The 15,403-nt window shown below is 43.4% G+C and overlaps 1 protein-coding gene across 1 annotated transcript in view; it reads left to right on the top strand.

Annotated features, from left to right (window-relative positions):
- LOC142024723 (uncharacterized) overlaps positions 1 to 15,403 on the top strand; it is a 52,170-nt gene that overhangs the window by 20,457 nt on the left and 16,310 nt on the right.

The following is a 15,403-nucleotide window of genomic DNA, read 5'->3' as shown; positions in this document are numbered from 1 at the left end:
TGTTCCATAGCAGACTAGATAGTGGTGTTATGGTTGTAGAGCCTTGCCAGCCCACTGTTTTTTTTTTTCCCTGTGGAGATTGTTTCTTAGGTTGGAGGGTATTTACACACTGTAATTGTGGAGGTTCCTTTGGCCAAAGTTTCCAACTGGTACCTTTAGCAGTCCACAACCTAGAGGAGCCAAAGAGATGAGTGAGCAAGTACCTATATATATTATCAGAGGCATGAATCTCTCAAACATTTGTGTGTATAGGCCATTCCCACTTACACCCCACAGCTATACCCATGTCCAGCTTAATAACAGGGAGCCACTGTTCCGCTATTGGACAGTGTGCTGGCATTCCCAAGAGGCCATTCCCATGGCCGTAATTGACTGGGAAGTCCAGAGTTGTTACCAAGATTGGAGAACCATGCTTCTCTATTTAATGAGTTCAAAGCTTCCTGTAGCTGATTATTTAAAATCATTCTTACATGTGCTCATTTTGTATTACCTGCATTACTGATTACTTTGGTCATCGAGATGGGCAAGTGAGTTGCTAGTATGGCAAACAGGTGGGCCTTTAACCCTTCCCACTTTCTGTGGCCATCTGGGTATGCAGTGGCCTTTACACTTACCTTTTTAAAAACATATTTTCCCTCTTATATACACAATGTGTTTACATAATTGCAGCCTGGAACAGAAGTTAGAGTGTAAAGTCTTTAAGCATAGTGTACCAAGTTTCTTTCTGATACCAATATGACAGTGTTTTACAATTTAACATCAGAATATACTAACATCAAACAGAGCTGGAGCTAAGTTAACAAAGCGACCTGTTGCTTGTTTGAGACCTACATCTTGTGCTTGATTAGCATTATAACATAGATTTATTATAGCTAACTAACTTATTGCCTACACAACTATTCCCCTTTCTTACCCCTTAAGAATAATCTTTGAGCGGTTACATTTTAAAGTCTTTTGTAACTGATATATGGCAATATATTGGGACATTATATAGGCTTATTGTTTAATTTGACATACATTATTTTGATCTAACAACATAAAATAACTGTTTTAAAATAAAGATTAAAAACAGGTAACCCAGGAGGATCCATTTAAAAAGGTTAGCTCAGTTTAAAATCCAGCGAACCTTTTTTAAATTGCTAAATAAAACAACTGTAATTGGCATTAATAGTAATTGGTTTTCAAAGGGACGTTATTAAGGGCCCAAAAGCAAAACTACTACTATTAATAGTATTACTATTAATACCAATATAACAATGATGGGTTGTAAGGCTATGTTTAAGGCAGCAGTCCAGTTAGGCAACCATCCTTTGAATACATCGTACCAATGATGAACACTTAATATTTGAGCCTGGTCCACTATACTATTTCTTTTTCTTGGTGAAGGATGGCCATACTTTGAGCTTGAATTTTCTGTTGTGTAGTCTTAGTTAGCTTGCTGATCTGTTGATTGGTATAGATCATCCATATAACTGAGCCCAGTTTATTCCTAAGGAGAAATCAAAATCTGAAATACTAGTAGCATTTATTTCAATTTTTTTCTCTCGCATGGGAAAATAATATATCAGCTCAGGGGTGTTAAAACTAGAAAGATTACATATACATTGTTGTGCTGGAGGTTCTGTCTGGAATATATTTTGCCAAATTACTGTTTCCAATCCTGCAGCGCAAACAAATTGTTTCCATCATCATTGATGAAGATATTGAATAGAACCGGTCCCAAAACAGACCCCTGCAGAACTCTGCTTGTTATGCCCTTCCAGCATGACTGTAAACCATTAATAACTACTCTCTGAGAATGTTCAGCCAGCCAGTTAATGCAATTACCTTATAGTGTCCCTATCTGAGTTGTATTTGCTTAACTTATTGTTAGAAAATCATGTGAGACCATGTCAAATGCCTTACTAAAGTCTAAGTATACCACATCCACCAGTTCTCCCTTATCCACCAAACTGGTTATCCTGTCATAAAAAAACTATTAGATTGGTCTGTTATGAGTTGTTTACAAATCCATGCTGGCTGTTACCTATCCCCTTATTTTCTTCCAGATGTTTGCAGATAAATTCCTTAATTATTTGCTCTATTATCTTTCCTGGCACAGAAGTTAAACTGACTAGGTCTGTAGTTTCCTGGGTTTTCTTTTTTCCCTTTGTATAGATGGGCACGAGGTTTGCTCTTTTCCAGTCTTCTGGAATCTCTCCCAACTTCTCGAACTTTTGAAAGATGATAGCTAAAGACTTAGAAACCTCCTCTGTCAGCTCATTAAGTATTTTAGGATGCGTTTCATCAGTGCCGGGTGACTTGCAGACATCTAATTTTTCTAAGTAACTTTTAACCGGTTTTTATTTTATCCTCTAAACCTATCCACTTCCCACTAGCATACCTTGTTAGGAATTTCTGCATCGTCCATCTTGGTAAAGACCAAAACAAAGAAGTCATTAAGCACTTCAGCCATTACCAAGCTTCCTGATATTGATTTTCCCACCTCAATGAGTAGTGGGCCTACCCTGCCCTTGGTCTTCCTCTTGTTTCTAATGTATTTATAGAATGACTTCTTGTTACCCTTTATGTCTCTAGCTAGTTTAAGCTCATTTTGTGCTTTGGCCTTTCTAATCTTGCCCCCGCATACATGTATTGTTTGCTTATATCCATCTTTTGTAATTTTTCCTAATTTCCAACTTTTTATATGACTCCTTTTTGATTTTGAGGTCCTGAAAGATCTCCTCACTAAGCCAAAGCGGTTTTTTACCGTACTTTTCTCTTTTTCCTACTCAATGATGTAGTTTTGCTTTTGGGCCCTTAATAACATCCCTTTGAAAAGCTACCAACTCTCTTAAGCTGGTTTTTTTCCTCGTAGTCTTACTTCTCATGAGTCTCTCACCTACCAGCTCCAAGTTTACAAAAATTTGCTTTCCTGAAATCCATTGTCTCTATTTTGCTGTTCTCCCTTTCACTATTTCTTAGAATCATGAACTCTGATTTCATAGTCACTTTCTCCCAAGCTGCCTTCCACTTTCAAATTTTCAATTAGTTCCTCCCTATTTCTCAAAATCAAATCTAAAACTGCTTCCCCCCAGTAACTTTTTCCACCTTCTGAAATAAAAAATTGTCATCCATGCAGTCCAGATTTTCTGCATAGTCTGTCTCTTGCTGTGTTACTTTCCCATCATATGTTGGAATAGCTGAACTCCTCCATCACCACCAAATCCTGTGTTTTTGATAATTTTGTTAGTTGTTTAGAAAAAGCCTCATCCACCTCTTCTACCTGGCTAGGTAGTGTGTAGTAGACCCTTAATATGAAATCACCCTCAGCTTCTTGAAGGTCATGTGCTCCAGCCCCCTACTCCTTTCTATAATGGGGGCCCAGAACTGGACACACTACTCCAGATGAGGCCTCATCAGTGCCAAACAAAGGAGAATAATAACTTCTATAGATCTGCTGGAAATACTTCTTCTAATGCACTCCAATATGCCATCAGCCTTCTTGGCTGTAAGGGCACACTGATGACTCATATCCAGACTCTCATCCGCCATAATCCCCAGGTCTTTTGTGCTGCAGTGCTACTTAGGCAGTCGACACCCAGCCTGTAATAATGTTTGGGATTCTTCCATCCCAAGTGCAAGATTTTGTACTTGCCTTTGTTGAACTTCATCAGATTACTTTTGGCCTAATCCTCCAATTTATCTAAGTCACTCTGGGACCCCATCCTTGCTCTCCAATGTATCTACCCTGCCTTCCTAGCTTAGTATCAGAGAGGTAGCTGTGTTAGTCTGTATCTTCAAAAAACAAAACAAAACAAGAAGTCCTGTGGCACCTTACAGATATTTTGAGGCATAAGCTTTCTTGAGCAAAGACCCTCTTCATCAGATGCATGAGTGGGGTGGGGGTTCAGAGGAGGATTTAAAGAGGGGTGTCTCAGTAAAGGGGAGGGCCAGAGCTGACAAGGTCTATTCAGTTAAGGTGGAAGTGTCCCATTATCAGTAGTATCCATCAAGAGTACAAGAAAACAAGTGAGATCAGTCAGCAGGAATGTGGCCCACTGTCAGATTCTAATGTGGAGGTGTGAACATCAAGAACAGAGAAACTGCTTTTGTAATGGACCAACCACACCCAGTCTCTGTTTAATCCTTGGTTGATGGAGTCAGATTTGCAAATGAATTTCAGCTCAAAGATTTCTCTCTCCATTTTATTTTTGAAATTTTTTTGTTTGTAGGACTGCTACTTTTAAATATGTTACTGAGTGTCCAGGGAGATTGAAGTGTTCTCCTATGGGTTTTTGAATGTTACCATTCCTGATGTCTGATTTATGTCCATTTTGTTCTTTTACGTTGAGACTGTTCAGTTTGGCCAATGTAAATTGCAGTGGGGCATTGCTGGCACATGATGGCATATATTATATTAGTAGATGTGCAGGTGAAAGAGCCCCCATGGTATGGTTGATGTTAGGTCCTGTGATGATATCGGTGGTGTAGATACATGAGCAGAGTTGGCAGTGAGGTTTGTTGCAGGGATTCGTTCCAAGTTTAGAGTTATTGTGTTGTGGTCTGTAGTTGCTGGTGAGAATTTGTGTAAGGTTAGCAGGCTGTCTGTAAGCGAGGACAGGCCTGCTTCCCAAGGTCTGTGAGAGTGAAGGATCATTGTCCAGGATGGGTTGCAGATCACTGATGATACGTTGGAGAGGCTTTAGATGGGGGCTGTATGTCATGGCCAGTGGTGTTCTCCTGTTTTCCTTGTGAGGGCTGTCTTGTAGCAGGTGGCTTCTGGGTGTATGTCTGTCTCTGTCATTCCATTTCTTCACCTCCTTTAGGTGGTTATTGTAGTTTCAGGAAAGCTTGATAAAGGTCTTGTAGATGTTTCTCTGTCTGATGAATCAGAGCAAATGTGGTTGTACCTTAATTCCTGGCTGTATACAATGGATCATATAGTGTGCCCTGGATAGAAGCTGGAGGCATGTAGGTAAGTATAGTGGTCCATGGGTTTTTGGTATAGGGTGGTATTTATGTGACCATCTCTTATTTGCATAGTAGTGTCCAAGAAGTAGGTCTCTTGTGTGGACTGGTCCAGGCTAAGGTTGATGGTGGGGTGGAAACTGTTGAAATCACGGTGGAACTCTTCAATATCCTCCTTCCCATGGGTCCAGATGATGATGTCATCAATGCAGGGCAGGTAGAGGAGGGGCACTAGGGGATGAGAATTGAGAAGCATTGTTCCAGGTGAGCCATAAAAATGTTGGTATACTGTGGGGCCATGCAGGTGTTCATAGCAGTGCCACTGATTTGAAGGTATAAATTGTCCTCAGATCTGAAATACTTGTGGGTGAGGACAAAGTTTTGCCACCATTTGTGCCTTGGTCTTGTCAGGGATAATGTTCCTAGCAGCTTGAAGTCCATCTTCATATGGGATGTTGGTGTAAAGGGCCTCTACATCCATGGTGGCCAGGATGGTGTTTTCAGGAAGATCACCAATGAATTGTAGTTTCCTAAGGAAGTTGGTGGTATCTTGAAGAAAGCTGGGAGTGCTGGTAGCACAGGGTCTAAGCAAAGAGTCCACGTAACCAGACAGTCCTGTATAGTGAGAGTGCCAAAGCCTAAGATGATGTGGCATCCAGGAATTCCAGGTTTATAGATCTTGGGTAAAAGGTAAAATAAACCTGGTTTGGGTTCAAGGTGTGTGTGTGGGGGGGATTTGTTCCTGTGTTTTTATAGGGAGGATCTTGAGCAGATGCTGTAGGTTCTCTCTGTATTCCTCAGTGGGATGCTGGGACAGTGGCTTGTAGAACGTGGTATTGGAGAGTTACCTGGCAGCCTCCTTTTGTTAGTCTGTCTTATTCATGATGACAACAGCCCCCACCTTTGTCAGCCTCTAGGATGACAATGTCAGAGTTGTTTCTGAGGATGTTGATGTCTTTGTGTTCTGCACAGCTGAGGTTATGGTGCAAGTGATACCACTGTTCCACAATTTCTGCATGTGTGCATCAAAAAAGAGCTCCAAAGCCGGAGACCCTCATTTAAAAAAAAAAAAAAAAAAACTTCCACACAAACCTCCCCATGGCTGTACTTGACTAAAACAAGACAGGAGATTTACAATGCACATTTCTTTTCTCTAAAGAAGAAAAAGGGCTATAAACTATCTAAACTCCTACTTTCCACTTGGGGCCACTATAGTGGTACCCTTAACTCACCCAGCAATATTGTCAACTTATCCAACTACACACACAGCCTGGCACAAGAATCTGCCCTTTCTTGGGGACTCTCTTTTTGCCCCATCGCTCGCACAAACTTGATACAGTTCTGTGGTGATCTGGAAGCGTACTTTCACCATCTCCAACTCAAGGAATACTTCCAACATGACACTGAACAGCGCACTGACCCACAGGAACCCTCAGACCTACAGTACAAGAAAAAGAATTCCTCACGGGCTCCCCTGATGGTCAAAATGGCAAACTGGACCTATACATAGAATGCTTCTGCTAACACACACAGGCAGAAATTGTATTATGGCTGATCCTGGCCTGGGACCTTAACCTGGTCCTCTGGGTGGTTATGGGATCTCCCTTTAAACCGCCAGATATTTGCTTCCTCCTTTACCTCTCCTGGAATGTGAACATAAGAATTGCCACACTGGGTCAGACCAAAGGCCCATCTAGCTCAGCATTCTGTCTTCCAACAGTTGTCAATGCCAGATGCCCCAGAGTGCATGAACAGAACAAGTAATCATTAAGTGATCCCTTTCTGGTCATCCATTTCCAGCATCTGATGAACAGAGGCTAGAGACGTCATTCCTCGCCATCCTGACTGACAGCCATTGATGGACCTAAACTCCATGAGCTTATCTAGTTCTTTTTTTAAGCCTGTTAAAGTCTTGGTCTTCACAACATCATAAGTGGTCTTCCTGGTGGCTATCATCTGTGCCAGAAGAGTATCTGAGCTGTGGTGTCTCAAGTCTGAGCCCACATACAGGGTGTTCCATAAGGACAAAGTCCACCTTTGCTCTCATCCAGCCTTCCTGCCTAAAGTGGTGGTCTCTGGGTTCCATGTTAGTTGCGACATTTTTCTGCATGTGTTCTATCCTAAAACCCATAGGTCCCTGTGGGAGCAACAGCTGCACTCTGTTGATGTGAGCCTTCTATATTGTATGGACTAAGTCCTTATGTAAGACCTCACAGCTCTTTGTGGCCTTTACTGAATGCATAAAGGGATTCTCAGTGTCATCACAGCACATCTCCTCCTGGATCACATCCTGTATATGGGCAAGTTAGGACCTCAAGAAGGTTTCTTCACTGCCTGTGATGGCACACTGCACAAGTTCAGGCATCCTCATCCACCTTGCTGGTACATGTGCCTCTCCAGGAAATCTTTCATGCTGTCATGGTCATCAGTGTATACCTTCACATCTCCTTATGCCACTGTGCAGCAGTCCAGACAAGACACAGCCTTTGGGGCTGCTGTCTTAGAGTCAGCTATGCATTGACTCTGACTCCTGAGCTTAGCTTGGAAATCACCTAACTCGAATAGATTTGAGGATGCACTTCAAGAAGAAAACGCAGTTACTCGCCATTGTAACTGTTTTACATGCGTTGCTCATATCTATTCAAAACCCACCCTCCTGCCCCGCTGTTGGAGTAGTCCGCCAGAAGGAAATGGGGCTGGAGGGCAGTACTGGGTCAACTGGGTCATATATAGCTCTGGGGTCTCCAAAGCTAACCCCACTGGCTATGTGTTAAGGAAAACTTTCTGATAGCAGAGCATGCGCTCACACACCTAATTCAAATGGGTATGAGCAACACATCTGAAACTCTACCATGAAGCCTCTAGAGGTTCCATGCCAGTCCCAAGCCTGGATAAAGGAGGAGGGTTGGTCAGATGAGTGATGATGCCATGAAACCACAATACAAATGAAATCTGATGCCAATATGACAAAATGATAAAAGATGCTGGCTTGGATGTTGCTTGCGTAAACAAGGTCTAGAACACCAATCAAGCGATCTGGGTTGGTTTGATAATTGCCTACTGAAACAAAATTACAAATAACACGTATACTGTCAGTTGGAATGTGGAACATCCAAACTGTGGGCGACTGGAAAATTCGAGTTGCTTTGGAAGGAGGTGGAGAGATACAGATGTGATATACTTAGACTAGCAGAGATGTGTAGAATGGCATCAAGAGAGATGTGCAGTTGCAAAGTCATTTGGCCAGGGAACGAAACAAAGCATGAGGCAGGAGTCAGATTCCTTCTTAGCAAAAGAGCTAGAGAAGCATTGTTAGGATACAAACTGGTGAGTGCAAGAATGATGGTAGCAAGATTCGAAACAAAACTGTTCACCATCTCAGTCATTCAGGTGTATGCACCCATGTTGGACAGTATGGAGGAAGAAATTGAGCTATTCTATAAAGACTTGACAAAGATGCTGGAGGAGATACTAAAGAAAGATGTGTTGATCATTCGAAGAGATTGGAATGTGAAGGTTGGAACAGATAACAAAGGCTGGCAGAGTGTCATGAGAAGGTTTGGATATGGAGAAAGAAACGAATGAGGTGAGAAACTACTAGAGTTTACTACGGAGCACAAGATGGTGGTCTGCAACACAAGATTCCAACAAAAGGACTGTGGAAAGTGGATGTTACAATTGAATGATGGGAAGTCCAAGAACGTGATAAGATTTTGATAAGAAGCAGATGGGTAACATCAGTACAGCAGTGCCGAACTTTCCAAGGAGTGGGTATAGATTCGGAACAGTCTAGTGATCACAAACATCAAGATGAAACTCAAGAGAAAGTGTAAGACACAGTTTAAGAAAAGAAAAGACATGGTGAGGTGGTAATAAGGAATGCGTACAGAGCAGCGCTCGAAGAAAAGAGTAGGAATGCAGCCACAGAAGAAGACCTAGATAAGAGAGTTGAAGGGATAACGATGATAGAAGCAAAGATCAATAAGAAGTGATTTACGCAGGAGATACTGAAGTTGGTCGAAGAGACAAGAGCATTGAAAATCACAAAGTATGTTTCTGAGAGGGTGGACTAGCAACACAGGGTGAAATGCAATGAGGTAAGGAAAGCGGCCAGAAATGATAAGGTGAAATGGTTAAAGGAGCAGTGTGAAGATTTAGAGTTATTTTGGCAAATGTAAGAGAAGGGTGATGCATAAGATGATTAGGAATATTAATAGGAAGTGGCAACCAAAGTAGGTGGCAAAGACGAGAACAAAGAGGTACTCATGAACACGAAGATTGTGCAGTGATGAATGAGATATTGCACTGTTCTACAGAAAACATAGTTGGACCTGAGTGTTTCAGAGAGACTGATCGAAGAACTGAAAGAGAAATCTCCTCTGAGGATTGAGAGACCAACCAATATTTTGAAGGCAGAAGTAGAAAGAGCCGTGAAACAACTAAAGAACGAGCTCTGGAAATAAGATCACGGGAGAGATGATTAAATATGGTGGAGAAAGTGTGATTCAGGAAATACACTATATAGTATAGCTTGGAAAGAACAGAAGGCACCAATGAAATGAACAAGATCCATGCTAGTGACAATACATAAGAAAGGAAGTGCATTGCAGTGTAAAAAGGACAGAACGATTGCTTTATCAAGTCATCGAGGCAAGATGCTGATGTTGATCCTGATGGAGAGTCTGAGATTGCAGATAGAAGAACATCTTGCAGACAAGTGATCAGGGTTCAGAAAAGATAGAAGTACCATACAGAAGGTTGGCACTAAGATTGATAGCAGAGAAAGCTCTGCGAAAGAACAAGAACATCTAGGCTTGACTTTATTGTTTTTAGTAAAGCCCTTAAATAGAATCACCTCTGCTCTGGTCCTACTGACAGAGACTGAAAACTACAAGACCTCTACTTATCGGAGGGGTAGCCGTGTTAGTCTGGATCTGTAACAGCAACGAAGGGTCCTGTGGCACCTTACAGACTAACAGAAAAGTTTTGAGCATGAGCTTTCGTGAGCACAGACTCACTTCATCAGATGCTGGTCTTGGGAATCTGCAGGGCCAGGTATAAATAAGCCAGAGCAAGGGTGGGGATAACAAGGTTAGCTCAGTCAGCAAGGGTGAGGCTTACTACAAGCAGTTGATCTGGAGGTGTGAACACCAAGGGAGGGGAAGCTGCTTCTGTATTTAGCCAGCCATTCGCAGTCTTTGTTTAAGCCAGAACTGAGGGCAGATGAATTGTAGCTCAGAAATTTCTCTTTGGAGTCTGGTCCTGAAATTTCTTTGCTGTAGGATAGCTACTTTTAAGTCTGCTACTGTGTGGCCTGGGAGATTGAAGTGCTCTCCTATGGGTTTTTGTATATTGCCATTTCTGATATCTGATTTGTGTGCGTTTATTCTTTTCCGTAGAGGGGCATTGCTGGCACGTGATGGCATAAATTATATTGGTAGATGTGCAGCTGAATGGACCCACGATGGTGTGGCTGATCTGGTTAGGTCCTGTAACGGTGTTGCTGGTGTAGATATGTGGGCAGAGCTGGCAACGAGGTTTGTTGCATGGGTGGGTCCCAGATGTGTGCCATGAAGCCTCTTACTACAGGACAAGCCCAAGAGAGAAACCAACAGAACACCACTAGCCATCACCTACAGTCCTCAGCTAAAACCTCTACAGCGCATCATCAGGGATTTACAACCCATCCTGGACAATGATCCCCCACTTTCACAGGCCTTGGGAGGCAGACCAGTCCTTGCCCACAGACAACCTGCCAACCTGAAGCAAATCCTAACCAGCAACTATACACCACACCACAATCACTCTAACTCAGGGACCCATCCATGCAACAAACCTCGTTGCCAGCTCTGCCCACATATCTACACCAGCAACGCCATTACAGGACCTAACCAGATCAGCCACACCATCGTGGGTTCATTCAGCTGCACACCTACCAATATAATTTATGCCATCCTGTGCCAGCAATGCCCCTCTGCTATATACATCGGACAAACTGGACAGTCTCTACGGAAAAGAATAAATGCACACAAATCAGATATCAGAAATGGCAATATACAAAAACCTGTAGGAGAGCACTTCAACCTCCCAGGCCACACAGTAGCAGACTTAAAAGTAGCTATCCTACAGCAAAGAAATTTCAGGACCAGACTCCAAAGAGAAATTTCTGAGCTACAATTCATCTGCAAATTCGACACCCTCAGTTCTGGCTTCAACAAAGACTGCAAATGGCTGGCTAAATGCAGAAGCAGCTTCTCCTCTCTTGGGCTGCGTCTACACGTGCACGCTACTTCGAAGTAGCGGCAGTAACTTCGAAATAGCGCCCGTCACGTCTACACGTGTTGGGCGCTATTTCGAAGTTGAAATCGACGTTAGGCGGCGAGACGTCGAAGTCGCTAACCCCATGAGGGGATGGGAATAGCGCCCTACTTCGACGTTCAACATCGAAGTAGGGACGTGTAGACGATCCGCGTCCCGCAACATCGAAATAGCGGGGTCCTCCATGGCGGCCATCAGCTGGGGGGTTGAGAGATACTCTCTCTCCAGCCCTTGCGGGGCTCTGTGGTCACCGTGGGCAGCAGCCCTTAGCCCAGGGCTTCTGGCTGCTGCTGCTGCAGCTGGGGGTCCGTGCTGCATATACAGGGTCTGCAACTAGTTGTTGGCTCTGTGTATCTTGCACTGTTTAATGAAAGTGTGTCTGGGAGGGGCCCTTTAAGGGAGCGACTTGCTGTTGAGTCCGCCCCGTGACCCTGTCTGCAGCTGTGCCTGGCTCCCTTATTTCGATGTGTGCTACTTTGGCGTGTAGACGTTCCCTCGCTGTGCCTATTTCGATGTTGGGCTGAGCAACGTCGAAGTTGAACATCGACGTTGCCAGCCCTGGAGGACGTGTAGACGTTATTCATCGAAATAGCCTATTTCGATGTTGCTACATCGAAATAAGCTATTTCGAAGTTGGGTGCACGTGTAGACGTAGCCTTGGTGTTCACACCTCCAGATCAACTGCTGGTAGTAAGCCTCACCCTTGCTGACTGAGCTAACCTTGTTATCCCCACCCTTGCTCTGGCTTATTTATACCTGGCCCTGCAGATTTCCAAGACCAGCATCTGATGAAGTGAGTCTGTGCTCACGAAAGCTCATGCTCAAAACTTTTCTGTTAGTCTATAAGGTGCCACAAGACCTCTAGTTGGCATTCACAAACTTAATTACCCACTGGGAGAAGTAAAAGGGAAAAAAAACATTGACAGTGCCAGATGAATACCCAGAAACTAACTACTTCAAGATAAGGCCCCAGAAGATCAATATCAGACCACCACTTGTCATCACCTATAGACCCCAACTCAAACTCCTTCAATGCATTGTTAAAAACCTACAACCTATTCTGCATCATGGTGCTAAACTCCAGAAGTCCCTAAGTGGCAGGCCTGTCCTTTCCCGTCGACAGTCTCCTAACCTAAGAAAGATTCCCACCAGCAATCACAGGCCACACCACAGTAACACTAATCCTGGAACTTTTCTTTGCAACTTTTCCTTCCGCTACCCACTTTGCCCACGTATCTATTCTGGGGATACCATCAGTGGACTTAACCATGTTAGTTACAAGATCAAAGGCTCATTCTCGTGCACTTCGAGCAATATTATGTATGCCATTATGTGCCAACAATGCCCTGCCAGTATGTACATGGAACAGACTGGGCCATTCTGTTAACGACTTGAGCATTTGTGTCCAGGAGTAAAAAGAATTTAAAAACGGATTAGAGCAAGAAATTTTTGAGTTTGAATTCATATTCAAATTAGACACAGTAACACACGGTAAGAACAGAAACATTAGTTACCTCGTATTACAAGGACTGCTTCCTTTCCTTTGATACTTGTAATTATCTCAGGCAGGACAATTAACATCCCTCCCACCCCTCATCTCCCTCTTATGTATTTGATTTTTCAGTTTTTATTTGTTTTTTTTTTTGGACCCTTGTGTGTATCTGTCCCATGAAAGCTCATCACCAAATAAATCATTTTGTTAGTTTTTAAAGTGCTACATTTCTGCTGCTTTGTTTTGTTGGAGTACAGACTACCATGGCTACCTCTGTTACTCTTGATTTGTTGATTTTTTTCAGAAGGCATTTGACAGTATAGATCAGAAAGTGACTTGGGTGGTGTTGGAGTTGGACAGAGTGGATAGCAGATTGATACGGTTTGAAGGATATCAGTGAGAATGTGGAGGTGGTAGTGAGAATGTGCAGAGAGTTGGGAAGTTGGTTTAGAATGAGTAGAAGAATGAGAAGGAGATCCAATATCATCAAGTATCTTCATCATGCATCTAGAGAGAGCGATGGACAAGACTAAGAAAGAAGTAGAAGGGATATCTGTGCATGGGATAAGAATTAATAGCTTGAGATTCAAGAATTATGTGTTTCTCATTGAGGAAGATGAGGAGAAGCTAGTAAAAGTGGGGTGGGTGCTAAATGAGGAAAGGAAGAGGTACGGACTAATTATGAACATCAATAAAACAAACAATGGTAGTTGGAGATAAAGAAGTAGGAAGGAAGATCAGTGTAGAAGGGATTGAACTAGAGAACATAGAGAAGTTCACTTATCTGTGGAGCAGCATAATGTATCATCTGGATTGTAAGAAGGTAATATTGAATAGAATAGCAAAAGAGAGAACGAGTTTGAAGGCAATGGATAAGATCTGAAAAAGTGAAGTGATTAGCTTAGGAACAAAGCTGAGGTTCTTGAAAACGTGTATTCAGCACCACGTGGTATGGATGCAAGACAGGTGATAACGAAAGATTAGAAGAGAAGAATATTGATGTTTGAAAGGAGTTGCTATAGAAAGATCCTGAGAATAGTTTTGATGCAGGTCACCAACAAGAAATTACATAGGAAGATAGAGCTGAAAGAGAGCCTACTGCAGAAAGTTATACAACACAAGTTACAGCTATTTGGGCATGTTTGCAGAATGAATGACAAATGAAAAATTAAGATTCTGATATTTGGCATAATGGATGGCTCAAATAAGAGAGGCAGATCCCACAGAGAATGGGTAGATGATCTAGCAGTTGGTGCAGAGCTAGTCTACAGAAACTAAGACACTCCACAGTGGACAGGGAAAGATGGAAGAAAATTGCAAGAGAAGCATCAGACACCAAAGGGGCTGAGCTCATGGTGGTTGATGATGATGATGATGAACACATCTCAAAGAACACAACAGTTACAACAGTGAGTAACTTTTATCCAAAATGGAGTCAGTGACAATATTAATGAACAGTTGACACCACTCCCCAGCCCTGTCTCTGCAGACTAAGAATGTGAGTTCCCTCAGGCTGGGGCAGCTCCAACAGGGCTGCAGAAGCCAGACATGTTAAATTGCCCACATGCAGGGGATGGCAGACACTCCTCAGCCGCACATGTATTATGAAGAGTCATAGTTAGGCCCTTCTGCAGCAACCACTTAAACTTGAGAAGCAAAGGTGGCATAATAGGACAGAAGGGTGGGGGGGCCTTAGGGTTACCAGCGATAGCTTGCCTGGGTCCACCACTAAGGCTCCTCTTCCCAAAATTCAGCCCATAGTGGGGTGGGAGGTGTTGAGCCCCCAAGCTCCAGGGGCTGGAATCAGGCAAGCTGGTGCTGGACCAGCCTGTGGGCTTTGACTGTCTGAGAAAGAAGGGGCTCCAGGCTCTGTATACTGCCACTGCTGCTCCCCCACAGTACAGATGGGGCAATGGCAGTACAGTGCTGCCTGGAGGCTTCTCCACATCTCCCCACCTTGAGGGGCCAGGTTTGTGGCCAATCAGAGCAGCAGGGTGCAGTGCCTGGGAGAAATGAGGAACCTGCAGAAGGTAAATGCCCCCAATCACCCAAATCCACACTCTCAGAACACTCCTCAACCTCCTCCCACCCAGGCGCCCCACCCACTCCTGCACCATTCCTCCTGCCCAGATCCCACACCCTCTCCTACACTGAACTCATTTTTGGCCCCACCCCTGAGCCTAGGTGAGCCTACAAAATATACTTGGCCCCTCTGGGCTGGTGTGCAAGGGGCATGAAGGGAGTGTCATTTGTTACTCTTTCAGTTGGGGACAACATCAGTGCGGCTTGGGGGTGGGGGTCATTATAGTGTTTTTGTTTCTTTTTTATCTGCCTCCAACTCATGTTTCTGTGGGTCAGTGGCCTCTGATCCAAAAAGTTTCCCCAGCACTTCCCTATGTGCTCAGAATTTAAAAGGCAAATGTCCCTCCTCTGCCTGCTCCCAATTCAGGTTCTGACTTTTTTCATACAATCTCATGCTTTGGGGGTCTGGCTCCTGAGTGTTAAACTTTTGAGGCTGACAGAACTGAACATTCTCCTGCTCTCGTTTCTGTATCAATCCAGAATCACAGTGAGCAACAGCAGGCATGGAGTCCAACTGGAGATTGTTTTAATTTGGTTCAGTGATGTTCAGGATGTTTGGTT

The sequence above is a fragment of the Carettochelys insculpta genome, chromosome 22 (assembly GCF_033958435.1).
Source record: "Carettochelys insculpta isolate YL-2023 chromosome 22, ASM3395843v1, whole genome shotgun sequence".
NCBI lineage: Eukaryota > Metazoa > Chordata > Testudines > Carettochelyidae > Carettochelys > Carettochelys insculpta.
This window is presented reverse-complemented; position numbering and strand designations above follow the sequence as displayed.